This window comes from Hylobates moloch, unplaced genomic scaffold (assembly GCF_009828535.3).
Source record: "Hylobates moloch isolate HMO894 unplaced genomic scaffold, HMol_V3 SCAFFOLD_10, whole genome shotgun sequence".
Classification (NCBI taxonomy): domain Eukaryota; kingdom Metazoa; phylum Chordata; class Mammalia; order Primates; family Hylobatidae; genus Hylobates; species Hylobates moloch.
In genome coordinates, this window is record NW_026652285.1 from 65,299,834 (window position 1) to 65,326,330 (window position 26,497).

Here is a 26,497-nt window from a genome sequence, read left to right on the forward strand (position 1 = left end):
TTTCCAAAAGACTTGTAAAAGACTCCTTTTTTTTTTCTGAGACGGAGTCTCGCGCTGTCGCCCAGGCTGGAGTGCAGTGGCACAATCTCTGCTCGCTGCAAGCTCTGCCTCCTGGGTTCATGCCATTTTCCTGCCTCAGCCTTCCGAGTAGCTGGGACTACAGGCACCTGCCACCACGCCTGGCTAATTTTTTGTATTTGTAGTAGAGACGGGGTTTCACCGTGTTAGCCTTTATGTAGCTTTAGCATTCACCACTGGGACCTTGTCCACACTGTCAATGGCCGATGACAGGGTCATAGCAGGGTAGAGTAGACTGGCCTCTCCTTCCTCCACCTTGGTGAGGTGCTGATACTTGCGCTCTGGAATCACTGGCTTCCAGGTTACGCTGCCCATGTCCGATGGAGGAGGAGTCATGGGCACAGGGTCCTCGAGGGCATCATCATAGCTGAATGCCTGGTGGTATATCCCTATGGGCAGGGACGTCTTGTCTAGAGGCCCACTAGCCTTAAGAGCACAGTGAAATGATGTGATGACTAAGCTGACAGACAGATGTTAATGAGGAACATGGTCCAGCTGCTGCAAATTGGCAAAGCTTCCCAGGAAGAGTCCATCCAGAGCTTGTTATCCTGCTGCCACAAGGCTGCCTGCGGCCCAGAGTCTGGCACTAAAGAGCTTCTAAGGGCCCACGTCTCCCAAGAGGCTGTGGTACAGTCTGGACCCAAGCAATGGTGAGAGCAGCAGCAACAGTGAAGGTCTCCAGGACACACCAGGCAACACTGCCCCCTCCCTCAGTTTTTAAAGACAATTTTGCCATACAAAGGATTCTCAAGTGACAGGTTTTTTTTTTTTCCTATTTAAATATATCATCTCACCTTGGAGGCCAGAAGCCTCCAAGGTTTCTGCCGAAATTTCACTGATAATCCTATTGTGAATCGCTTGTACTACAAGCCACTTTTCTCTTGCTGCTTTCAAGAGTCTTTGTCATTCCCTTTTGACAGTTTGATTATAATGTGCTTCTGTGTAGGTCTCTTTTGTTTTATCCTACTTGGTGTTCTTTGATTTATAGATCCATGTCTTTCCTCAATTTGGGAAGATTGGGGTAATTATTTTTTCAAATAATCTTTCTCTCTCTCTTCTCCCTCTGGAACTCCCAAAAAGTGGACCACATGGTCCACTTGATGGTATCCCATAAGTCCTTTAAACTCTGTTCACTTTTCTTATTCTTTCTCCTTAGATGATAATTTCAAATGTCATGCTTAGAGTTCACTGATTCTTTCCTCTGCCTGTTGGAATCTACTGCTGAATTCCTCTGGTAAATTTTTCAATTAAGTTTTTGTATTTTTTCAGCTCCAAAATATTTTCGGTTCCTTTTTACGATTTGTTTTTGTTGATATTCTCATTTCATTCACATAACATTTTCTTCACTTCCTTTAGTTCTTTGTCTGTGTTTTCCCTTAGCTCTTTGAGCTTAAGACAGTTTTTAAAAATTTTTCGTCTACTATTTTTTATACTACTATACTCGAAGACTGCGTTTCTTCAGAGACTATTTCTGCCATTTTATTTTCTTCCTTTGTGTCATGTTTTCTTTGTATGCCTTATGATTTTTGGGTGAAAACTGGGCATCTGAAAAAACGTCCACCTGTTCTAGTTTTGCAGACTGGCTCTGTGCCAGTAAAGACCTTCAGTAACTAGCAGGGCCTATTCTGAGTGTTTTGATCAGCCCAGGATAAAGGGTTATGGCCACCTCAGGTTTTCTCCAAGCATGCATCTTGCAAGTGTGTGTGTGTGTGTGTTGCCCTGTATATGTGGCTACATTTAAATGTCTTAATTTCCTGCAGTGTCACCCCAATTTCACTTCAGGGCTTTAGATGTTCTATTATAATCCTTCACCTGTAATCTCTTCCCAAGGCAGCTCTGGGTCTGTAATCCCACTGTAGCTTTCCTGAGTAGTGCCTGCTGCTTCCACGGCTTTTCCCAGGCTGAGACCTGAGAAAACATGACAGTTTTCTCCACCTGAGTTCCAAGTCAAACAAAACAGAGGCCAGTCCCTCAGGTAGCCCAAGACAGGTTAAAAAGTTGCAAGTAAGTTATCTTTTGCTCCCTCTATTTTGATGGAGCAAATTGGGCAGTGGCTGCTACTTCCTTCAGACTGTGATGTACCATGCAACAGAAGAGAGGTTCTGGGCCAGGAGTAAGTAAAAAACACAAGATTTTCTACCATTTTAAATGTGGCTTTCAAAAAAATAGGCATTGTGCTTGATTGCTATAGAGCTTTGTCTTCCAGAGCTCCCATAAAGTTATTTTAGTCTGTATCTGGTTTGGTTTGGTTTTTGATGTTTCCATGGAGCAAAGAGAGCCTAAAATTTCCTAGTCTGCCATCTTGCTAATATCACTCCACCATAGCCACCGTCTGTCATCTTGCTAATATCACTCCACCATAGCCCCATTTATCCTAATGCTCACTGATGGCTTCAAATCACTGTGAATGCAAACTTCAGGCCTCCATCATGGTTTGTCAGTAGGAGTCAAAATGAGATGTGTCAAAATGAGATTCATGCACAATATTACAATCAATGTACATCCACTTGTAACTATGTCCACATGAAAGGACCTATATTCATGTAATTAAAAACTGTATAAAACATTATTAGGCTTTTCTTTTGCAGAGGCACAGATCAGCAATTCTGAAACTACTCCCTGTGAATTCTATGACTGATGAAATAATAAATATAGTGTAGATAATGAGAGCCAGGAGTCTGTCAAGAGGAAAAAGCTACAAATATTGGAAAGCGAGAGCAAATGAAAGAATGAAACCTAGGGTATTAGACTGAAATTAGATGTTTCATTGGGAACTTGTGGGTTTTAATATACATAGATAGCTATAGAAATGGATATAGATGCATTTGCAGGTATATGTAAGTGCATTTATGAATACACATGTATGCATGTCTGCATATGCATACATCTATTTTCTAGCTCTATCCACTGAAAAGACCTAGAATCAGTGACACTTCCAGGGTCAATGATTAAACGTTGGTTTCTCAATACAATTCTCCATTAGAGAAAAGACTCCTTAGAGAAACAGCTAATTCCATGGTTGGAACAGGGAAAACATAATGTGAGCCTGGAACTTCTTACTGTGTCAAAAAGTGGGGAAGTTTTCAAAGAATGATGGGACATGACAAAAAGACAGGAGAAACAACCTTAAGGGACCCCTACAGGACAATATCTGGAACAAATTGATCATCCTCCCCACTCCCCCAAAAAAGATGGTTAAAGGATTATAATCTATTGAATAAAGAACCTATGAATTCACAGTGATATAAGAAAGGAAATGAATAAATATGGGGTGGAGGAGGGAAAACTCCTCATTTCAGTATAACTCCAACAAATAAATGAAGAAGGAATGAGGGAATTATTCTCTAATGATGGAATTAGAAATATCACCATTGAAAAACCATCATAATAATAGATTCAAGCAAGAAGCAACATGGATACTAAACTAGTGCGTAAAAATTTAAAGAGTAACAGGATACTTACATCATCTCAAAGTATCTCCCTACCCAGGACTTACTAATTACAAAGGGTAAGACAGTAATTGTAGAGTGGAGAAATCTGAGAAGCACTAACCTTGATTAAGCAGTCGAAGTTGACAGAGCCAGAATGGGACTAATGAACACGAACAGTCTCCTGATAGGATACACTGACAAGAATTCTGCATCACTTTTGTGGTACTCCTGCTAAAGCATAAATAACCTAAACTTAACCACAAGGAAACATCAGTCAAATCCAAACATTAGTCAGATACAAATAGTAAGTGTTAAGAAATACAAAGAAAGGATCTGGAAGAACACTAAGACTCTGGCTTCTTCTTTAAAGTTAGATTTGTCAGTGTGGTTGTATTGTTTCAGCCACATTCGGCTGGACTGCAGGGGTACTGGTGCAGAGTAGGCAGAGGTTTTTATTTAACCAGGATTGTATTTAACCAAAGCCAGAGAACAACAATAAAGTTAAAGGTATATACAAGTTAGTATAAAGATATGTGTGTATATGTATACATACACATAAATCTATGTATATATACACATAGACACACACAAATGGGTTATCAAAGTGTGTATACAAGTGAGTATAAAGACCAACTATGAAGTTTAAGGAAGGAGAGGAAGGCCTAGCTAAGGAATTAGGGAAACGTGGTAGGATCAGTGCATTGGAGATGCAGGGGAGGAGTAGAAAGACTTCTAAAATCTGGGTAGGAATGAATGAAACTAAAAAATAATAGATAAAAATATGCACATAAAAAGTTAAGCCTATAACTTTTTTTTTTTTTTTTTGAGACGGAGTCTCGCTCTGTCGCCCAGGCTAGAGTGCAGTGGTGGGATCTAGGCTCACTGCCAGGTCCACCTGCCAGGTTCACGCCATTCTCCTGCCTCAGCCTCCCGAGCAGCTGGGACTACAGGTGCCCGCCACCACGCCGGCTAATTTTTGGTATTTTTAGTAGAGACCGGGTTTCTCCGTGTTAGCCAGGATGGTCTCGAACTCCTGACCTCGTGATCCACCTGCCTCAGCCTCCCGAAGTGCTGGGATTACAGGCATGAGCCACCGCGCCCCGCCTAAGCCTATAACCTCTAATAGTGGTTAAAGTCAGTGAGGTTATGAATGATGAGTGGTGCCTATCTTCTTCTTTTCCTTTAAATGCAGTTTCTAATTTTTCAATTGGCATATATTCCTCTAAGAACTTGAAACAAAAGCTTATTAAAAGTTTTCAATAGAAATAAATGAAAGGTCAGGCACGGCAGCTCACGCCTGTAATCCCAGCACTTTGGGAGATCAAGGTGGGAGGATCACTTGAGTCCAGGAGTTCGAGACCAGCCTAGGTAACAGAGAGAAACCCCCGTCTCTACAAAAATAATAAGAAAAAGATAAAATAAGATAAATAAATGAGGAAGGAGGTATTTTCAGAGTTTTGTGCTAGGCTGACAGCAGACTCTCATTCGGTAATAGTTGCCTCTTCCGGTAAACTTACCGAACAAGGCAGTGAACAGAACATGGGGAGACAGCAGGTCCTCTGGGAACGTTGCCTCAAATTCCCTGACTTCTCTGGGCCAACGTTCGCCCATGCAGAATTCAGAACGTGCGGTTTCCTCAAGGGTAGGGCCCTGGGCCGAGGTACACTGCGTTGCTAAGGTGAAAGCCGCCTTGAACGCCGATGCCACTCCTCCCGGGTGGGGAAAGCACTCACGGCAGGGCCAGAATTCTTTGCGACCTGCAGGCAGGTCTGCGGCTTTCTTGGCTCCGAATTTGGTTTCCAAAGGGGCTGCGGCGTTCATCGCCAGTCCCAGCCTCAAATTGCCCACCTCTGGAGAGTGCACTGGCCCCTCGGGGACGCGCGGGTCGGAATAAACTTATAAGCGTCGGACACGCGTTCTAATTCCTGGAACGGGTTGGGCTCAGCCCCGCTGACACTTTCCGTGGTCCGCCCCGGGCACCCAGAACTACATCTCCCTGCGGCCCGCGCGCCAGAAGCTGCTTCCTTCCCGACCGGATTTACCTGCCGTGGATTGGCTGGGGCTGCGCCGGCTCCGAGCGGTCGCTCCCGGTCCCAGAGGAGGCGCCCGGCCCGCGTGTTAGGAAACTGGAGCTTGCCGTGCAGGTTTGGCCTACAGAGGGTGACGGTGACTGCACGTGTGTCCGGGAGTGGATGTGTGCGTGCGCTGCGGCCATGGTGTAGCGTGACTCTGTGTGAGAAGGTGGCACAAGAAAGGGGCCGGGAGCCGTGCCGAGGTCCAGGGGCGCGGCCTGTCACCAAGAGCGGGCGGGCCCTATTAGGGAGGGGCCTGGCATGCTGAGAAGGAGGGGCGAAGAGGCTGTCACCTGTGGTTTGGGACTTGCAGATGTGACTTGTGCCATGACTACTCACCTCCATCGTGAAGAGCGCCAGTCCTTTGGTTCTGTGCTGCTGAGGGTTGATGTTGGGACCTTATCCCTCTGTGGAATACACGTTGGGATCTGTATGTCTTCTTTTTTAAAACGTTCTAAGTGTCTTTAACACCTTTAGATAATGCTCAGGTGTTCTCAGAGGTTTTTTTTTTCTTTTTAATATTGCTGATTTGCTATGCTTGCATTTTATTTTTAAATACTTAAGTATATGCATACTGTAGAAAACTGTACATATTCAACCCGGTGAATTTTTACAAAGCTAATACACCCAGGTAATCAGCACTGAGACTGAGGTGGAAGAGGTCATTGCCAGCATTCCTGTTTTGCTGCACACCTGCCGAGTCACTTTACTGCCGAGAGTGACCACTATCCTGGATTCCAGCATCATGGACTTCTCTTATTTTTGACTTTATCCAAATGGAATCACACCGTAGGTACTCTTTTCTGTCTGGCTTCTTTTTGTTCAGTTTTATGTTTGTGACATTCATATTATCGCTTGTTGTTATAGTTCATCCATTCTTATTGCTATGTAGTATTCAGTTGTGCGACTGTAACAATTCCACTGTAATATGCATTTGCACAGTTTTCAGTTTTCATTAATGCTACTTCTATGAACATTTCAGTAGGTGCCTTTTGGGACAGATAAATATGGATTTCTCTTGGGTTTATACATCGAAGTTAAGTTGCTGGCCCTTAGGGAGTAAATGCTGCACTTAGTACATGTTGCTAAACGGTTTCTCAGAGTAGTTGCACTGATGCACTCCCACCATAAGTGTATGAGTTCTAGTTCCTTCACATCCTCCCCAATACTTGGTACTCATCATATTTTCTTTTCTTTTTTTTTTTTTTTGAGACGGAGTCTCGCTCTGTCACCCAGGCTGGAGTGCAGTGGCGCGATCTCGGCTCACTGCAAGCTCCGCCTCCCGGGTTCACGCCATTCTCCTGCCTCAGCCTCTCCGAGTAGCTGGGACTACAGGCGCCCGCCACCACGCCCCGCTAATTTTTTGTATTTTTAGTAGAGACGGGGTTTCACCGTGGTCTCGATCTCCTGACCTCGTGTTCCGCCCGCCTCGGCCTCCCAAAGTGCTGGGATTACAAGCGTGAGCCACCGCGCCCGGCCTTGGTACTCATCATATTTTCATTTTAGCTCTTCTGGTGGGTGTACATTTCCCTGATGTCTAATAAAGTTGAGTACATTTTCTTATGTTTATTGATCACTTGGGTATTCTCTTTTGTGAAGTGTCTGTTCAAATTTTGCCCATTTTTTCTGTTGGGTATATTTTTGTGGTTGATTTCAGGAGATTTACGAATATATGTCTTAGAGATGACTGCTTTGTTGGATATGTTTATTGTAATAAATATCTCCTTCCAGTCTGTGGATTGCCTTAGTGGTGTCTTGTGATGAACAGAAGTTCTTTTTTTTTTTTTGAGACAGAGTCTTGCTCTGTCACCCAGGCTGGAGTGCAGTGGCACGATCTCAGTTCACTGCAAGCTGTGCCTCCCGGGTTCACGCCATTCTCCTGCCTCAGCCTCCCGAGTAGCTGGGACTACAGGTGCCCGCCAACACGCCTGGCTAATTTTTTATATTTTTTAATAGAGACGGGGTTTCACCGTGTTAGCCGGGATGGTCTCGATCTCCTGACCTCGTAATCCGCCCTCCTCGGCCTCCCAAAGTGCTGGGATTACAGGCGTGAGTCACCATGCCCGGCCTGACTGATTTCTTTAAATACACAATAGACTATTTATATTTTCTACTTCTTATGTCAGCTTTGGTAAGTTGTGTTTATTGAGAAACTTGTACATTTTACCTAATTTTTACATTTATCATGTTAAAGTTCATAATATTCTCTTATTTTCTTTTTCATACTTGCAGGATCTATAGGCACACCTTTCTAATTCCTACCATTTTCTATGTGTTTTTTTGTTGTTGTTACTGGTTGGCTTTATTATTAGTTTATCAATGTTATTAATATGTAAAAGGAGCAGCTTTTGCTTTTATTGATTTTTTTTTCTCTAAGGATACACCTTGCTTTCTGTTTGAATAATATCTTCCTTTATCTTTTTTTTTTTCATTTGGCTTGATTTGCTGTTCTATTCTAGCTTTTTGAGATGGGAGCTTGAACACTTAATTTTCAGCCTTTCTTTTCTATAAGAAAGCTATGAATTTTCTTTAGGCTGCTTTTCTTTAAGGGTATAGGTTGTTCTCTGTGCACTGCTTTCAGCACACCCAGGAGTTTTAATGTCGTACATTATTATTTTTCAATTCATAATATATTCTAATTTCTTTTTTGATTTCTTCTTTGATGCATGGATATTTTCTATCTATACTGTTTAATTTCCAGGCAACTGAGGACTTTCTGGTGTCTTTTTGCTAATGACTTTTAGCTTAGTTCCATATGGTCTGTAATATATTCTGAATGATTTTCTCATTGAAACTTTAAAGCCTTCATAGCCCAGGAGATGGCAAATTTAGGTAAATACTTAAAGTGCACTTGAAAACATTGTGAATTCTGTCATTTGATTGTAGTGTTCTTTATATGTCTGACTTTTAATCTCTTTTTTTTTTTTTTTTTTGAGATGGAGTCTCGCTCTGTCGCCCAGGCTGGAGTGCAGTGGCGCGATCTCGGCTCACTGCAACCTCTGCCTTCCAGGTTCACCACCATTCTCCTGCCTCAGCCTCCCGAGTAGCTGGGACTACGGCGCATGCCACCACGTCTGGCTAATTTTTTTGTATTTTTCGTAGAGACAGAGTTTCACCGTGTTAGCCAGGATGGTCTTGATCTCCTGATCTCGTGATCTGCCCACCTCATCCTGCCAAAGTGCTGGGATTACAGGCATGAGCCACTGTGCCAGGCCCTGACCTTTAATCTTTACTGATTTTTTTTTTTACTCATATTTGCTATAGCAAGAGTTGTGCTAAATTTCTGTTTTTGCGTTTTGTCTATTTTTTTCTTGCACTTGTGCCAAATTTTATATTATATATATATATTGAAGTTATATTATTGAATACATGCAGATTTGTGGTATTCCTGTTGAGTTGACATTCTTCTTCTTCTTCTTCTTCTTCTTCTTCTTCTTATTTTTTTTTTTGAGACGGAGTCTTGCTCTGTCGCCCAGGCTGGAGTGCAGTGGCGCAATCTCGGCTCACTGCAAGCTCCGCCTCCCGGGTTCACGCCATTCTCCTGCCTCAGCCTCTCCGAGTAGCTGGGACTACAGGCGCCCGCCACCACGCCCGGCTAATTTTTTTGTATTTTTAGTAGAGACGGGGTTTCACCATGGTCTCGATCTCCGACCTCGTGATCCGCCCGCCTCGGCCTCCCAAAGTGCTGGGATTACAAGCGTGAGCCACTGCGCCCGGCCGACATTCTTATTATTATAAAATGTTTCTATTTAAGGCAAGAGTAATTAGTAGACATGAGTCTATTTTGACTGATACTACTGTAGTTAAACCTGATGGATTTTGGTTGGTATTTACATGCTGTGGCTTTTTCTATCCTTTGAATTTCAATCTCTCTCTGTCCTTACATTTAAAGGGTGTCTTCTGTAAACAACATGTAGTTGAGTTTTGTTTTTAAGGATAGTCTGCCAATTTTAGCCTTTTGTTGTCTTATGGTATCCAGTTTACATTAAATAAAATTACTTACATCGTTAGGTTTATTATCTTTCAGTTTTTCTTCTATTAGTTTGTATACATTCATTTATGCTTATTTCAGTGTTTACCATATAGATAACAACATGCAACCTGATGTAGTATATCTTAGTAGAAATTATTATTTTTACTATTTCCCAGTTCTGACAGACTTTGGAGGTTTAAAATTTCATTTATCAGTTACCTCCTATGCTTTCCCACCCCTTGGTATTTCTTGGTATTGAATTTTAATTCTACATATATTTAAACATACATATTTTTGGCTTGGTTAATTCTCATTTGAATTTACCTACATACTTATTTACCTTTTATATTTTTCCATATTCCTATGCTTCCAACTGGGATTATTTTCTTTCTCCCAGATAAACAGTTTGGATGTACAGGTTGGATATGGGTTTGGATTAGCAGTTGATAAAATACACAAAGCTCTTAGCAGTAATAACTGATAATGGGGCCTGTCTAGTGGGCAGTTGAGCAACTCTCTTGTCAAAACTTAAAATACACAGACCCTGCATTCTACTTGTGGATATTTGTCATACTGATGCATTTGCGCATATGGAATACAATATAAAATAACTTGGAAATAACCTAATAAGTAGGGGTCACTTGAGAGATGGAATATTTAGTAGCCCAAATAAAAATAAAGTACCTTTTTATATACTAATATAAAATTATCTCCAAAATATATGTTAATTAAAAATAAGGCAAAAGGAGGCACTTGCCATATATTGTAATGAGGGACTAGGATGTCCTTACCCTTTAGTGAAAAGAACTATAAATTATAGATAATATACTAAAATAATCTCTGAGAGATTTTAAACAGAATTAAATACAAAAGTCTAGAAACTTGGCTATTCAAGCAACACCCTGTGAAAGATCAGAATTAAGACTTTCCTGGCCGGGTGCAGTGGCTCACGCCTGTAATCTCAGCACTTTGGGAGGCTGCAGCGGGTGGATCATGAGGTCAGGAGTTCGAGATCAGCCTGGTCAACATGGTGAAACCCCGTCTCTACTAAAAATACAAAAAAAAAAAAAAATTAGCAGGGCATGGTGGCACCCACTTGTAATCCCAGCTACGTGGGAGGCTGAGGCAGGAAAATTGCTTGAACTTGGGAGGCAGAGGTTGCAGTGAACCGAGGTCACACCATTGCACTCCAGCCTGGGCAACAAGAAGGAAACTCCATCTCAAAAAAAAAAAAAAAGACTTTCTGCAAAAGCATGGGAGCATGATGGTGTCATTTCTGCTGTAGCAGAATTCTTTGAGTTAGGGATGAAGCTGGGCTGTGTCTGTAGTCTCTCAGGGAGGGAGGGAGAAGCCATCATTGTCACGATCAGTTTGGCATATCTGAGGAAAGCCTGCTCTCCCCTGACTTATTTTTTCCACCTAGCTCTGCCATCTCAGAATAATCTCCCAGAAGAAAAGAGATCGTTCCTGGAATGCTAAAGGCTGTGGCTCATGTGAGTTGGAATAGTCCTGTGTTTTTGTTTAACCTAAAAATACCTGTTGAATGTCTTCCAGAAACCTGCTCCCAGATCTGCCATTGTTGTGAGTGCTGGGCCACAGGGCCTAGAACCTTCCCTAAACCCTCCTTTTCTCTGCAGTCTCTCTTTGAATACCCACTCAGAAGATTATTGGACACCTTTTATTTGCCCAGTTTTCAGCCAGGAATGCAGATAGAGCACATTCCCTTAAGGGCAACAAGAAAGCCTTTATTTACAAAATCATTGCTTAATAAGGCTCAGATGAATTGCCACACATGCTTGCACATAAGAAAGCTTTGATCTCTTCCACTGGGTTTTTTTTTTTTTTTTTTTTTTTGAGACGGAGTCTCGCTCTGTTGCCCAGGCTGGAGTGCAGTGGCGCGACCTCGGCTCACTGCAAGCTCTGCCTCCTGGGTTCACGCCATTCTCCTGCCTCAGCCTCCCAAGTAGCTGGGACTACAGGCGCCTGCCACCGCGCCTGGCTAATTTTTTGTATTTTTAGTAGAGACGAGCTTTCACCGTGTTAGCCAGGATGGTCCCGATCTCCTGACCTCGTGATCCGTCTGTCTCGGCCTACCAAAGTGCTGAGATTACAGGCATGAGCCACCGCGCCCAGCCTCCACTGGGTTTTTTAATTTGACATGATGGGATACCCAGATAATAACTTTTATCTGCGAAGACCTTGAGAAATCTGGGAAAATTTAAATGTCTAAAATATAAAGTGTAATAATGGTTAATTCAGTTATAACCATAAGGCATACCACTTGTCTTGTATATACTGAGCAATAAAAAATTTAATATTTATCTTGACAAAGAAAAATGCTTGTGATCTCATATTCTGACATAAGGATGAAACTGAGTCCCCAGGAAATTATTATATCATGTACAAATTGTACTTCAAAGGTAGAAATATAATTTAAGACATAAGATGGATGGAGGCCATGAGTTTGTTTGTGGTTTCTTTCCTTGAAACTGTGCTTTGTGCTGTTTCATCTACTTCGGAAACCCCATTTCTCAGTATTTGTTCACTCCCAGCCCTTCCATCTGGAAAGGCCTGTTTTGACAGTGATAAGGAGGGAGAGGTCCTTGCTGTGGTTCCCCCAACACTCGTGCCTCTTGCCTCAGCCTATGTCTATCCCTTTCTATGATGCCTTTTTTCCTCTCTCTCTCCGTCATGAAAACTTGTCTTTTATTTCACTTGGTAATGTATATGTTGGCTTTTTTCACAGGATGTGGCCATAGACTTCTCTCAGGAGGAGTGGGACTTCCTGGATGCTGCTGAGAGGGACTTGTACAGAGGTGTGATGCTGGAGAACTACAGCAACCTGGTCTCAGTTAGTAAGGATATTTACTTGCACATAATTCAGTACTCACCCTTCGGAAGTTCTGCCTTCATGCTTGCAGATTTGTGTGTTGTCTGAATTTCTGCTTCCCACTACTGAAGGAATAGTCTGTACTTGGTGGTTGTGGAACAGGCATCTCTGTTGCACACACTCTTTAGAAGACTTTCACACTTCCCTCTTGTTAGTCTCATGATTATCTCTCTTCTTTTTTTTTTTTTTGAGACGCAATCTTGCCCAGGCTGGAATGCAGTGGCCCGATCTCAGCTCACTGCAAGCTCCGCCTCCTGGGTTCACACTATTCTTCTGCCTCAGCCTCCTGAGTAGCTGGGACTACAGGTGTGTGCCACCATGCCTGGCTAATTTTTTTGTATTTTTAGTAGAGACGGGGTTTCACCATGTTAGCCAGGATGGTCTCATCTCCTGACCTTGTGATCCGCCCACCTCGGCCTCCCAAAGTGCTGGGATTACAGGCGTGAGCCACTGTGCCCAGCTGTCTGTCTTCTTTTTGAGACAGGGTCTCACTCTGTCACCCAGGCTGGAGTGCAGTGGTGTGATCTCAGCTCACTCACCACAGCCTCGACCTCCTGGGCTCAAGTGATCCTCCCACCTCAGCCTTCCAAGTAGCTGGGACCACGGGCTAATTTTTGTGTTTCTTGTAGAGACAGGGTTTCAGCATGTTGCCCAGGCTGTTCTCAAAACAACTGGTCTCAAGTGATCTGACCACCTCGGCCTCCCAAAGTGCTGGGATTACAGGCATGAGTCACTGTGTCCAGCCAGCCTTTCTCCTTTGGTGACCAAAAACTGGATTTGAATTCTGCCACCCTCCAGCTTGATCCTGTTTCATTTCTTTTTTTGCATGTAGGACTTTCCAGTTTAAAGCCAGATGCAATCTCCTTATTGGAGCAGGAAGAGCAGCCTTGGCTGATGACCAAGGGTGTGACAGCAGGACCTTGCCCAGGTGAGTGGGAGGGAGCTCAGGAGCAGAGGGCAGGCTCCACAGCCAGCTGGCCTTGCAGCAGCAGCGTCTTGGATATTTTTATTGGAAAGTGCTGCTCCCAGGACGAGGCCTGAAGAGGGAGAGAAGGCCTGAGACATAGGGAGAAAAGTAACTTCTCTCTCTCCCTTCCCAGTGAGATAGGTAGGAGTCCTCCTTCCCCATGCCCATCCTCTTTTACTTACACATTAAGTCTGAATCTTACCCTGCTTCTCCTTGTCATTTAGACCTGTGTAAATATTGTCGCTTATAAAACATATTTTGGAAAAACATGAATACTTCATATTCAGTAAATTATTCCCTTTTTAAAAAGTGTTTTCTTTATTCATTAATTGATGCTTTATTCATTCACCCTTTATCCAAAATGTGTTGATGTTTGATTTTTTTTTTTTTTTTTTTTTTTGGTGAGACGGAGTTTCACTCTTGTTGCCCCGGCTGTGGTGCAAAGGCACAGTCTCGGCTCACTGCAACTTCTGCCTCCCAGGTTCAAGCAATTCTCCTGCCTCAGCCTCCCAAATAGCTGAGACTACAGGCGTGTGCCACCACACCCAGCTGATTTTTGTGTTTTTAGTAGAGATGGGGTTTCACTATGTTGGCCAGCCTGGTAACAAACACCTGACCTCAGGTGATCCACCCACCTTGGCCTCCCAAAGTGTTGGGATTATAGGTGTGAGCCACCGTGCCCAGCTGATGTTTAATTTATTTAAGACTCACATCAGTCTTAAATAAATTTAGGGGAATTAAAGTGAATAAACTATTAAGAAATGTTTTATCTTACAGGAAAACTAGAAGAGATTCATGAGCAGTTCCCATAAAGTAGACTCTGCCACAGAAGATGGTCCGGTAGGCGGCTTAGATGAAAGTCAAGACTCAAGATACGAATGTGGAAGTAACTAGGAAAGGGATTTCTGTCTGCATTGAGGCGAAAGGAGCATCAGCGGAGAGACTGGGGGACCAACTGTGGGGTTAACCTCAGGGAAGACAGAGCCTGGCCAGCAAGAAGCAGCACTCTTGATAGGCGGTCATTGGTGAGTTTTCTCTTTTGAGCAGAAGTCAGATTGAAATGTCATTCAATGAAGAATGCCTTTTTTGTTTGAAATTTGAAAAAGGTGATTCATTTCATGCTTTTTGTAAAAAAGAGATTTTAAGTTCCAGAAATAACATTCATGTTTTAATAATATTGTTCTAATCATTGAATTTATACTTTTTATCTTCTTTCATAGAGCACTACCATATTTCTTTGTATTTTCATATAGATTCAAGTATGTATTATCATAGTCCCTTAAGATTGCTTTGCAATTTCTTGTTAATATATTTTTACTCTGATACACACACATCTTTTATTTGCATGGATCTTTGCATATTATTTTAGAATCTTCGGTTGGGTTCCCCGAGAAATAGGTGGAGAAATAAATGGAGATTTGCATCCAGGAAGTTTACTGGGTGGTGCTTCTAGTGTCCAGCCTGTACAGGAGTGATGAAGGACAGTTTGAACTGCCCTGCGGTTATAGCAGAAGCTCCAGGTGATTGTGCAAGGAGTTCCAGAGCTGGGATAGCTCTTTAGGTTGCTTCAAAATAAGGGAGAGGAGTCAGGCCTTGATTCCTCACCCTGAGCAGCCATTGGAGGCAGCTGCTTCTGGGAGGGTGAGGCAGCTCCTTATGCCAAGGGCAAGGCCTGGATGTGGACTCAGCTGTGAGTTGTTGGCTGTCAACACCCAGGACAGATGGGGAATGCATGCCTTGGTCCAAAAAGGATTCGCTCTAAGATATGCACTCCTTGTTCCAAGAGTTAAAAAGCTCTTTCAACCTTTGTTCTTAACATTGTATAAGGTAAATGCCTTATACACATGTCAGACTAGTAGTTTGTCAGTTAACTTAAAAAGTCATTTGAAGCCAGGTGTGGTGGCAGGTACCTGTAGTCCCAACTAACTGGGAAGCTGAGGTGGGAAGATTGCTTGAGCCCAAGAGTTTGAGGCCAACTGGGGCAACGTAGTAAGACTCTGTCTCTAAAAGACAGACAGACAGATAGACAAATAGTTATTTGAAGTGAAGAATAATAAAAAATATTAGATGTAACTTGAATATTTTAGTTTAAATTGATAGTTGTACATTCATTTATCAAGCTTTTGATGTCAGGCTAAGGACTTGAGTATGGATTTAACTTCTACCTCATTGTTTTTTCCATAAACCATGACAATGCATTATCTATAAATCTCAAGTTTCAGTTTCTTTGAAAGGAAGTCAGACATATCTAGAGCTATCTGAAGGGAGAACTTCTACAGTTGTTTTTGCTGCAGAAGTTCTTTGCTGTTATCTTGCTTTCAGATAATTTAACAACTGTTGAAAAGTGACTGGTGATTTTCAAGTTTAACTATTCTGTTTAGTCTTCATAGAAACAATTCTTTCTTGTTGGATTCATTTTTCTTTTTTTCTAAGTGAGACATGGTGGAGTCTTACTATGTTGGCCAGGCTGGTCTCAAACTCCTAGCCTCAAATGATCCTCCCCCTCAGCCTCGCAAATTGCTGGGATTACAGGTGTGAGCCACTGCACCCAGCCTCATATTTCATATATATCTGAATTATATAACCATAAAATAAATTTAAATATTGCAAGTTTGTTAAGTTTGGTAACAACTTCATAGGCATACAAGTCCTCAGGTCTTGCATGCTAATGGATAGCTGACAGCTGAAGTCATTTGGAGCAGATAGGGCAAGTAAGGATGCCTACAGAGGAAAGGAGAGCACTGTTTATACTGAGGATGACAGGGATATTTTTCATTAAAAGTGTCTGCTAAATTTAATAGGTTTAAAAATCAGGCTGGGCATGGTGGCTCACGCCTGTAATCCCAGCACTTTGGGAGGTTGACGCGGGTGGATCACCTGAGGTCAGGAGTTTGAGACCAGCCTGGCTAACATGGCGAAACTCTGTCTGTACTAAAAATACAAAAATTAGCCGGGCATAGTGGCGCATGCCTGTAATCTCAGCTGCTCAGGAGGCTAAGGCAGGAGAATCTCTTGAACACAGGAGGCAGAGGTTGCAGTAAGCCAAGATCACGCCACTGCACTCCAGCCTGGGCAACAGAGCGAGACTCAGTCTTAAAAAAAAAAAAAAAAAAAAAAAAGATTATGGCTCCTTGGTTTAATTTTGTTATTAGTGAAGATATTTTTTGTTTGTTTGTTTGTTTGTTTGTTTTTGAGACGGAGTCTCACTCTCGCCCAGGCTGGAGTGGAGTGCAGTGGCGCAATCTCGGCTCACTGCAGCCTCCGCCTCCTGGGTTCAAGTGATTCTCCTGCTTCAGCCTCCTGAGTAGCTGGGACTACAGGCACCCGCCACCATGCCCAGCTAATTTTTTGTATTTTTAGTAGAGACGGGATTTCACCGTGTTAGCCAGGATGGTCTCCATCTCCTGACCTCATGATCCACCCACCTTGGCCTCCCAAAGTGCTGGGATTACAGGCATGAGCCACTGTGCCTGGCCTCCCCCAGTTTCTTTTACATGTGTGAGGGTTTCTCTTGTGCCTTATCTTTGTTCTTTACCTATATGTATGCATTTTTGTCTTTATACTTTTCTTTTATGGCCGTTTATATAAAGAACATAATTATGCGTTGTCATAGTGGTTCTATTTTTTGGTGAGTACCAATTTTTACATAAACAGATTCCTTATAATTTATTCTATTTCTGTTATTGAAACATATTTGACCTCTAAAACATCCACAAGGATTTAACCTCTTGTTTTCTAGTTTGCCTGCAAGTTGATGGTTTTTATACATAACTTTTAAAAGATTATTGCAAATGTGTCTTGGCTATGAGATGACTACCTCCCTCCCAAATTTTAACCCCTACACCACAACTATTATTATTATTATTATTATTTTTTTTTTTGAGACGGAGTCTTGCTCTGTCCCCCAGGCTGGAGTGCAGTGGCGCATCTCAGCTCACTGCAAGCTCCGCCTCCCGGGTTCACGCCATTCTCCTGCCTCAGCCTCCCGAGTAGCTGGGACTACAGGCACCCGCCAACATGCCCGGCTAATTTTTTTGTATTTTTAGTAGAGACGGGGTTTCACCGTGTTAGCCAGGATGGTCTCGATCTCCTGACCTCGTGATCCGCCCGCCTCGGCCTCCCAAAGTGCTGGGATTACAGGCTTGAGCCACCGCTCCCGGCCCACCACAACTATTATTAAATAATTTATTCTAGACTTACTGGTTTTAGATTATTTGTTTACTATAAATTGTTATCTTTACACTTCTGTTTCAGAGCTGTGTTTTGCAATTTGATTCATCTATCTCCACTTGTACTTCTGCTACACTTTATAAATGCCTGTATTTAACATTTAGTACAATTTTGCCTTTTCTTTTTTTGTGGGGGGGGGGGATCAGAATGGGGATAGTAGTGCTTGTTTTTTCACTATTCTCAAAAACAAACAACACTACAAATTTCAAAAAATAAAAATAACCCCAAAGTAAATATCAAAGTTAACTTGCAGTCTTACTCATTGGAGACAGCCTACTAAAAGGAATATTTTCAGGCACAGTGGCTTGTGTCTATAATCCCAGTGAATCAGAAGGCTGAGGCAGGAGGATTGTTTGAGGCCAGGAGTTTGAGACCAGCCTGGGCAGCATAGCAAGATCCCATCTCTACAAAAAAAAAATTTAAAAAGCCAGGTGTGATGGTGCATGCCTGTAGTCCCCGCTACTTGGGAGGCTGAGGCAGGAGAATCACTTGAGCCCGGGAGTTTGCAGCTGCAGTGAGCTATGATTACACCACCTGTACTTTAGCCTGGGTGGCAGAGCAAGACCTCATCTCAAAAAAAAAATAAAATTTTTTTTTAAAAAAGGAAGATTTGTTCTTTTTTTTTTTAAGAAACAAAAATAAGATAACTTTTACCAATTTTTATTGGTAAATAAAATTGGCAAAACCTATTGGTTTAAAATAATGACTAGGCCAGGTGCAATGGCTCACACCTATAATCCTAGCAATTTGGGAGGCCAAGGGGGGCAGATGGCTTGAGGTCAGGAGTCAGAGATCAGCCTGGGCAACATGGCAAAACCCCACCTCTACAAAAAATACAGAATTAGCCAGGTGTGGTGGCAAGTGCCTGTATTCCCAGCTACTTGGGAGGCTGAGGTGGAAGGATGGCTTCAGCCCAGGAGGCAGAGATTGCATTGAGTTGTGATCACGCCACTGCACTATAGCCTGGGCAACACGGCCAGGTCCCACCTCAAAAAAACAAAACAAAACAAAACAACAACAACAACAAACACATTTATTGCTTTCTCCATTCTAGGATCAGCTGAGCAGTTCTGCTGATCTAGGCCAGGCTGGGTTAACTTTGATTTGCTGGTCTGTCCTCCTCCAGCAGGCAGCTGTGGGCTCTTATTGTGGCAGAGACAAGTTTTAGGAGAGGGCAGGGGTCCACAAGGCCTCTAGGAACTTGTGCTCCATTTGACAGATTTGATTGATTTGGCCATAGTGGGAAACAAACATTACCCTTTGATAGGAAGAGCTGAAATTCATATTGCAAATGAGGACACAGAATTGGGGCCACTTTTGTGGTCTGCCTTTTGGCCCCAATGACCCATGTGCCTCCTGAATGCAGTCTCCACTCACCCTATCCCACGGTCTTCAAACATCAAATCATAGCACCCAGCTTAACATCCAGGATGTTGTAGTCTCCAATAGGTCTACATTTGATCCTCAGATGAAGCTCTTCTTGACCAGGGGACCTATGAGCTGAAAGACAGATTATCTGCCCCCTGGCCCTTACACATACACACGCAGCATACAGTGATGGAATGGGGGCCGGACAGCCACAGTGGACAAGCCCATTGTAAAAGAGGAAAGAGAGCTGCATAACTGTCACGGCTCCAGAGTAGTTCTCAATTTTTTCTGGGCAAATGTTGCCAAGTACCCTAACTTTATGGTGAGAAATGTTCCTTGATTACCCTCCAGTCCTGCTCCCTGAGGGTGATTCCCAGTCCACTGATCTCCACTGTTCTTGGCTCTGGCCTTGGATTTGCAGAGACAGCTTTCCTTTCCCATCACCCTGTTGCTGCTGTTGAAGAAATAGCCTGTGTTAGGAGCTTCCTGGCCTGCTTCTTGTTTATAAAAGTAGGAGCTGAGAGAACTTGTGACAACTGGAATAATCTCAGTCACTTTAATCAAGGCCGGCAGCACCTTCACCAGTGCAATCATTTAAATACTTTGCGTGCTTTCTGTTTACTCAGTATAGGTCCCAGCATGCTTCCAAAAAAAACATACTCATTATCAATCATTTTTGAGGAATGCCCCTCTTACTAAACCTATTTATTGCTTTGAGGATTAAATTCCGTAGGACTATGCCTTTTATCTTCCAAAAATCCCTTTCATCTAACTGAAAATGACTAAGACTGCCATAATACTTCCAGAAGTCTTAGTACATCATCTTGCAGCCACACCCTTGATTTGCTCTTATGCTGAGCCCTTGTCTTTCTTATCATGTGGATTTGATCTGTTACTGGCTTGAGAGGCTGGAGTAAGATATAACTTCATTTTTCAACATACCAATTCCTGAACATTCTTTATGCTCTCTAAATTTATTTGCAAATTGACCACTTCTGTTTTGCAGTTTCTTACCATATGAAACTAGGAGCAAGCAGCTGACACTTTAAACTTTCTGACTGGCAAAAATTTTATCCAAGTTCAAAACTTTATTGAATACTTTCTTTTCCATACTACTGTGAGCAGTCTTTTTACCAAATGTTCTACCACTACGTAACCTAATCACCATTTTCCAAGCCTTTGTTAAGTGCAGTTCATTTTTCCAGACTCAGCTGCTGTCCAGCCCTGAAGTCAGTGCCATAAATTTAGATTTTGTTACAGCAACATCGCACTATGGATGCCAATTTTTATTAGCTGTTTCTGTATAACAGACTTTCCCAAAATTTAATGATTTGCAATAACAGCTTTTTGTTATTTCTAATGAATCTGGAGAAGGTTGAGCACTTTTGCCAATCTGGACCAGGCTGGGGTGATAGGCTGGCTTGCAAGGCTGGGGCCTTACCTGATACATCTGGGCTGACCACAGCTCTCACATGGTCTGTCATCCATTTTGTTTCATTTAAAAAGTGGGAGTATATGCAACAATTTATCATTTTTTAATGTAAGGTTTTGGGGCAAATCTTCATCTTGACAAGTTTTACTTATTTTTTAAAATTTAGTTTTATAGTTAGATTTTAATCCATCTGCAGCTTAATTCTGTATGTGCTATGAAGTAGGAAATTAATTTTTTTTTTTTTTGAGACAGAGTCTCACTCTGTCGCCCAGGCTGGAGTGCAGTGGCGCAATCTCGGCTCACTGCAAGCTCCGCCTCCCGGGTTCACGCCATTCTCCTGCCTCAGCCTCTCCCGAGTAGCTGGGACTACAGGTGCCCGCCACCACGCCCAGCTAATTTTTTTATATTTTTAGTAGAGACGGGGTTTCACCGTGGTCTCAATCTCCTGACCTCGTGATCCACCCACCTCGGCCTCCCAAAGTGCTGGGATTACAAGCGTGAGCCACCGCGCCCGGCTGGAAATAATTTTCCAATGATAATTTCTCATCACCATTTATTTGACTATCCCATCCTCTTCCTCCATCATTTTGAAGTCCAGTTCTCTATTATACCAAGATCCCATAAAAACTTGGGTCTCCTCGACTCTTTTCTATTTCACTGGGCAACTTTACCTCCTATGTCACTTCTTCACTGATTTAAGTTGATCAAGGAAATGTACAATAAAATTGCAGGTCAGTGCTGGGGCCAAGATTAAGATTCGTATACTTCATGGACACAAACATGGGAACAGTAAACACTGGGGAGTCCAAAACAGGAAGAGGAAAGGAGGGGAGAAAGGCTGAAACCTTAACCTGTTGGGTACTATTGGATAATGGGATCATTAGAAGCCCAAACCTTAACATCATGCAATATACCCATGTAACAAACCTGTATGTGTACTCCCTTGAATGTAAATCTTTTGTTAAAAGTTCAACTTGGGAAAGGTGATTGGAAAAAAAGTAAATTACATATACATACCTGTGTGTGTGTGTGTGTGTGTGTGTGTGTGTGTGTGTGTGTGTGTGTTATTGAAAATTGGACTTTAAATATTCATGATATGTGTTGCTTTAGCTATTTTTAGTCACGCACATGCAGGCACAGAATAAGCAGGGTGTTGGGCTGAACCAGAGTTAGGGATTGATTTAAGAACTATAGTGCTAGATCAAGGAATGAAAGCTGAATAAGCAAAAATGAGAACAAGACCGCTAATGGACTGTGAAAAAGTTATAATATCAATAGACTGGGGACAAGAACAGTAGAATAGTAAAATGACTTACATTTAACTGGCTGGTTTTCCTCCCTGGGGAGTCTATTTTAGTGTTCTTAATCCATATTCCTTCAATATTTTCCACAATTATGCTGTAATAAGAAGATCAATAACTACCACTTATTGAGCAGTAATGTGAAAGATGGGTTTAAGTAATATTCATTGTGTAATTCTCATAGTTGCCAAAGTCTTCCATAGTTCTAATAGTTAATAATAGATACTACTTATTAAAGCATTTTTGTTGTGCCAAAGACCTTGAGTCTTAATCCTCACAATTCCATGAGAATATTCTTAACTTCATTTATCTTATTGGATTTTGAGGGCTCAAGTTAGTTAAGTAATTTGCCTGAGACATGAAGGTAATGTGGGACCTGAAAATGTGGCTGATCTTAATTGTGTTCTGGTCATTTTCCATGTGGAACTCATTAGTGATGTATCCCTTTCTCTAAACCAACCCATTCTAATTTGTCAGAGCTGGAACTCTCTGAGTTCCTCCTCTCTTTTCTCAAAGTATAGTATAAGCATTTAGTAGTTTAAAAGTTTCTGTAAATACATTATATAGTATTTGTGGAATACTGTTTATCCTCTACTCAATGTTGACCTATTCATTGCATCAAATTTTTTACTAGTCCCTTTCTGGATACCTGTCCTTAATATCTGAGAATGTTTTCATCCATTTATTTATAGTGAGCATTATTTACACTTATGTCATTTCTGCCATAGAAATTTTATTTTTCAAGGAACAGGAAATTATCATTTTTTCGTTTTTCAGATTTGCAGTGCATGTGTGACACTAAGGAATTATTTCTCAAAAGCATTTTTGAAAAATGGTCATTTCTGTGATATATAATGGAAATATTTAAAAACCATGCTTTTGGTGGATCAAGATTCAGAAGCCTATTTGAAAGACAACAGATAACTGAAGATGAGTATTTCAGGAGAGAGAAAATCACCTATGAAGAGATGCCTGCTTTTAATCAGCATCCAGCAACAGCACACATTCACAGGCCTCTACCTAAGAATTCTCAAGAGGTGCATCAGAAACAAAAGACTTTATGAATGTAAAGAGTGTAGGAAGGCTTTAACTGTGGATCACAGCTTACTCAACATCAGAGAATTCATATGGGAGAAAAGCCTTATGAATGTAAACAATGTGGGAAGACTTTCAGAGCAAGCTTCACAGCTTGCTCGACATCAGAAAATCCATTCTGGTGAGAGACTGTATAAATGAAGGGAATGTGGGAAGGCTTTTAGTCAGCTATCACACCTTATTTGACATCTAAGAATTCATACTGGTGAGAAACCTTATAACTGTAAGAATTGTGAGAAGGCCTTCAGTTGCGGCTCAGAACTTACTCAGCATCAGAGAACTCATACTGGTGAGAAACCCTATGAGTGTAAGGACTGTGGGAAGACCTTTAGTCATGGTTCACACCTTGTTCAACATCACAGAATTCATAGTGGTGAAAAACCCTATAAATGTAAGGAATGTGGGGAAGCCTTTATTCAACAATGACATCTTACCCGACATCAGAAAATTCATGCTGATGAGAAACCCTTTGTATGTAAGGAATGAGGGAAGCCCTTCATTTGGAGCGCCAAGCTCACTCAACATAAGAGAATTCACATTGGAAGAAAAAAACTATGAATGTAAACAAGGTACTGGCGAATCCCAACTTCAAAACAGATAACTCACACTTTGAGTAATCGTGTGACTATAAATACCAGATGTTTCCCAGCTTACAGTGTGTGAAAGCAATACTCATTCAGTGTGCTCCTCAACCTACAGGGTTTATCAGGACATAATCCTGATAAACATAAACATTGTAAGTCATCAAGCATCTGTAATTTAGAAAAGCCTTTATTCAGAGCTCACCTTACTCAACATTAGAAAATGCATGCTGGCCGGGCGCAGTGGCTCACACCTGTAATCCCAGCACTTTGGGAGGCCGAGGTGGGCAGATCACAAGGTCAGGAGATCGAGACCATCCTGGCTAACACGGTGAAACCCCTTCTCTACTAAAAATACAAAAAATTAGCCGGGCATGGCAGCATGCGCCTGTAGTCCCAGCTGCTGGGGAGGCTGAAGCAGGAGAATGTTGTGAACCTGGGAGGCAGAACTTGCAGTGAGCCAAGATTGCACCACTGCACTGCAGCCTGGGTGACAGAGCAAGACTCCATCTCAAAAAAAAAAAAAAAAAAGAAAATGCATGCTTGGGGGAAATAGTATGAATGTAAGAAAGGTCATTCATCTTACCTCAAAATTTAAACATCATATGTTACGTATCTCGGTTCTACCATTCCCTTATTACTGGAACATTGAGTAGGTAACTTACCTGCCCTTTTCCTATTTATTCATTTGTGAACTGGAAGAAATTAAATACTTTAACCCATATGTTGTCTGGTACATGTTCCCAATAAATGTTAAAATATCACCATCACTAGTAGTAGTATTAGGCATTGGAGATGAGTGGAGAATCCTTTCTGTCTAATTGATATAGAAAAGCGTTTTGTTTCTTATTGCTTGCAAGAAAACTCTAAAGTGTAATGAATATGGATAGTCCTTTATTCAGATCCTTTTTGCTTTTTCAGAGAGGGTTTGCGGTTTTTTTCTACCATTCCCTGGAGATATTAGCAATGAGTTCATTTTAAGTTAAAATTCATGCCTTGTAGTTTGTCAGACCTTGCAAATACTGTGTATTCAGTTCCTAAACCCATGTGAGGGCTTACCTGTGACCACCAATTCTCCAGGGAGACTTTTTCCCTCCACTTAGAACTAGTGCGAAAGCAAATATTGTTCACTTCTCTCTTACTCTGTGGGATGGTTTTTTTTTTTCTACTTCCTTTCCCTAAGGATAACCATTTTTTAGCTTTTTAGTTTTTTATTTTTATTATCTAAAAACTTGCCATAAGTAGGCCTCAGGGCTTTTCTCTTTTTCCGTGCTGATACGTAGTTCTCGTGACAAACAAAAACTTGAGGAAACCAAGGACTGGTAGATACCCCTTGGGGCTTCCAACAGCTGTAGTATGCTTTCATGTCATTTCCTCCTTCAAAAGATTTTCCTTAATTCTCTTATGAAGCCATGATATGTTTTGAAGGGCTTTTTCTATAGATGGTACATCTGTAGGAATCTTTTGCAAGGAGTCTTTCAGTCTACATAGTACATCATATTGTCAAAAGCTACCTCCACACTTAATCCTATTTCTGTGGGGCTTTTTTAAATAGCGCTTGTCACTGTTGTGTGTCTGTACATGTGTATGTCTTATGTTTCTTAGTTCTTATTAAGAATGTAAGCAGGGCCAGGTGCGGTGGCTCCTGCCTGTAATCCTAGCACTTTGGGAGGCCGAGGTGGGCAAATCACTTGAGACCAGGAGTTCAAGACCAGCCTGATCAACATGGCAAAACTCCATCTTTACTAAAAACACAAAAATTAGTGGGGAATGGTGGTCCATTATCTGTAGTCCCAGCTACTGAGGAGGCTGAGGCCTGAGAATCACTTGAACCTGGGAGGTGGAGGTTGCAGTGAGCCGAGATTGCACCACTGCACTCCAGCCTGGGCAACTGAATGAGACTGTCTCAAAAAAAAGAAATGTAAGCAGAGGGCAGTACCTTGACAGCCTTGTACATGACTATTTCTGAAACTGTAGTAAAGCCCCCGACCTATAGTATAATTCAGATTTATCTAGATAGAGGTAAGAAATGGTGCCAAAAAAAAAAAAAAAAAAACAAACCAGGATGAATCAGTGGGAGAAAAGAAGTCTATCTCCCAAATACAGGTGTAAATAGAGTGTTTGTTGCAGCACTCTGACAGCAGTAGTTGTGGTCATTGGGTCTGCTTGGAAGCAATGGAGGGAATAATCACTCACGTGTCATTAAAAACCTTAGCAGATAAGAAAACACTAATAAATTAGGAAACACTGAAATATTTGTCATGATGCTCTATTAGTTTGCTGAAAATGAGAAAATGAAAAATAAGCCAGACCCAAGATTCTTAGATTCTCTGAACATCTGTTGGGGTGGTAAAAGTTCCAGTGGCCAGAGAGTGCAAGAAACTAAGGCAGTGTCATTTATTCCTCCATCGGTTTCTTTGGATTCATTTCCCGTATATACAGCTCAGAGTCTGATATAATAGTTGCTTAATCTAATAACTTAGTATGAATGAATATAATCAGAGAGCTCCTAATTTCTTATTTCAAGCAAGACTTCTATCTAAAGAATATAATTAACTTTTGGCTTCAGAGGAACTGCACCTTTCCAGCCCACACCGGAGTAGCACAGTAAGAAAGTAAGAAATCCTTAGAGAATAGAAGGAGCAAGGAACCCTCAGAGCTTGGTGACTGCAAATCAGGTTCTGGAAAGTGGGGTTCCCACTCTGCCTAAGTGTCTGAAGGAAGAGCTTTATGAGGAAGCTAGAGATGAGGCAACAAAGGAGAGTTAACTTTCCTCCTTCAATGCTAATGGGAAATTTAAGTACAAGACTGCAAAACAATCATTTTCAAAGACAAAAATCGACTTTGGAGATGGACAAAATGACTTTTATTGTCACCTCCTTTCTGGGCAATTAAATGTATTTTCACTTCTGGGAAGGAAGATTTATTGCCTTGTCGGAGACCCAGCCTGGTCAGATAGAGGAAGCAATCAAGGAACAAGAAGACAGTGTAATAATAGTTTAGCTCAATAATGTTATCATGGTCAATGAGTCTCAACTGTAGTATGATTACTGATGACTAAATCTTTACCAACATCCTT

At 41.8% G+C, this 26,497-nt stretch overlaps 1 protein-coding gene across 7 annotated transcripts in view; it reads left to right on the forward strand.

Annotated features, from left to right (window-relative positions):
* The first annotated feature begins 5,583 nt into the window (after positions 1-5,583).
* Positions 5,584-26,497, forward strand: part of FGD3 (FYVE, RhoGEF and PH domain containing 3) — a 161,040-nt gene continuing 140,126 nt past the window's right edge. For 2 of the 7 annotated variants that reach the window (XM_058445948.1, XM_058445957.1), the window contains exons 1-5: positions 5,590-6,370; positions 10,978-11,047; positions 12,301-12,409; positions 13,277-13,372; positions 14,189-14,436. The gene's annotated coding sequence lies outside the window, so the exon portion shown is untranslated. Of the gene's footprint in view, positions 6,375-6,912; positions 11,048-12,300; positions 12,410-13,276; positions 13,373-14,188; positions 14,437-26,497 lie in introns of those variants that run through there. The other 5 variants (XM_032164539.2, XM_058445949.1, XM_058445950.1 and 2 more) reach the window with 5 other exon arrangements.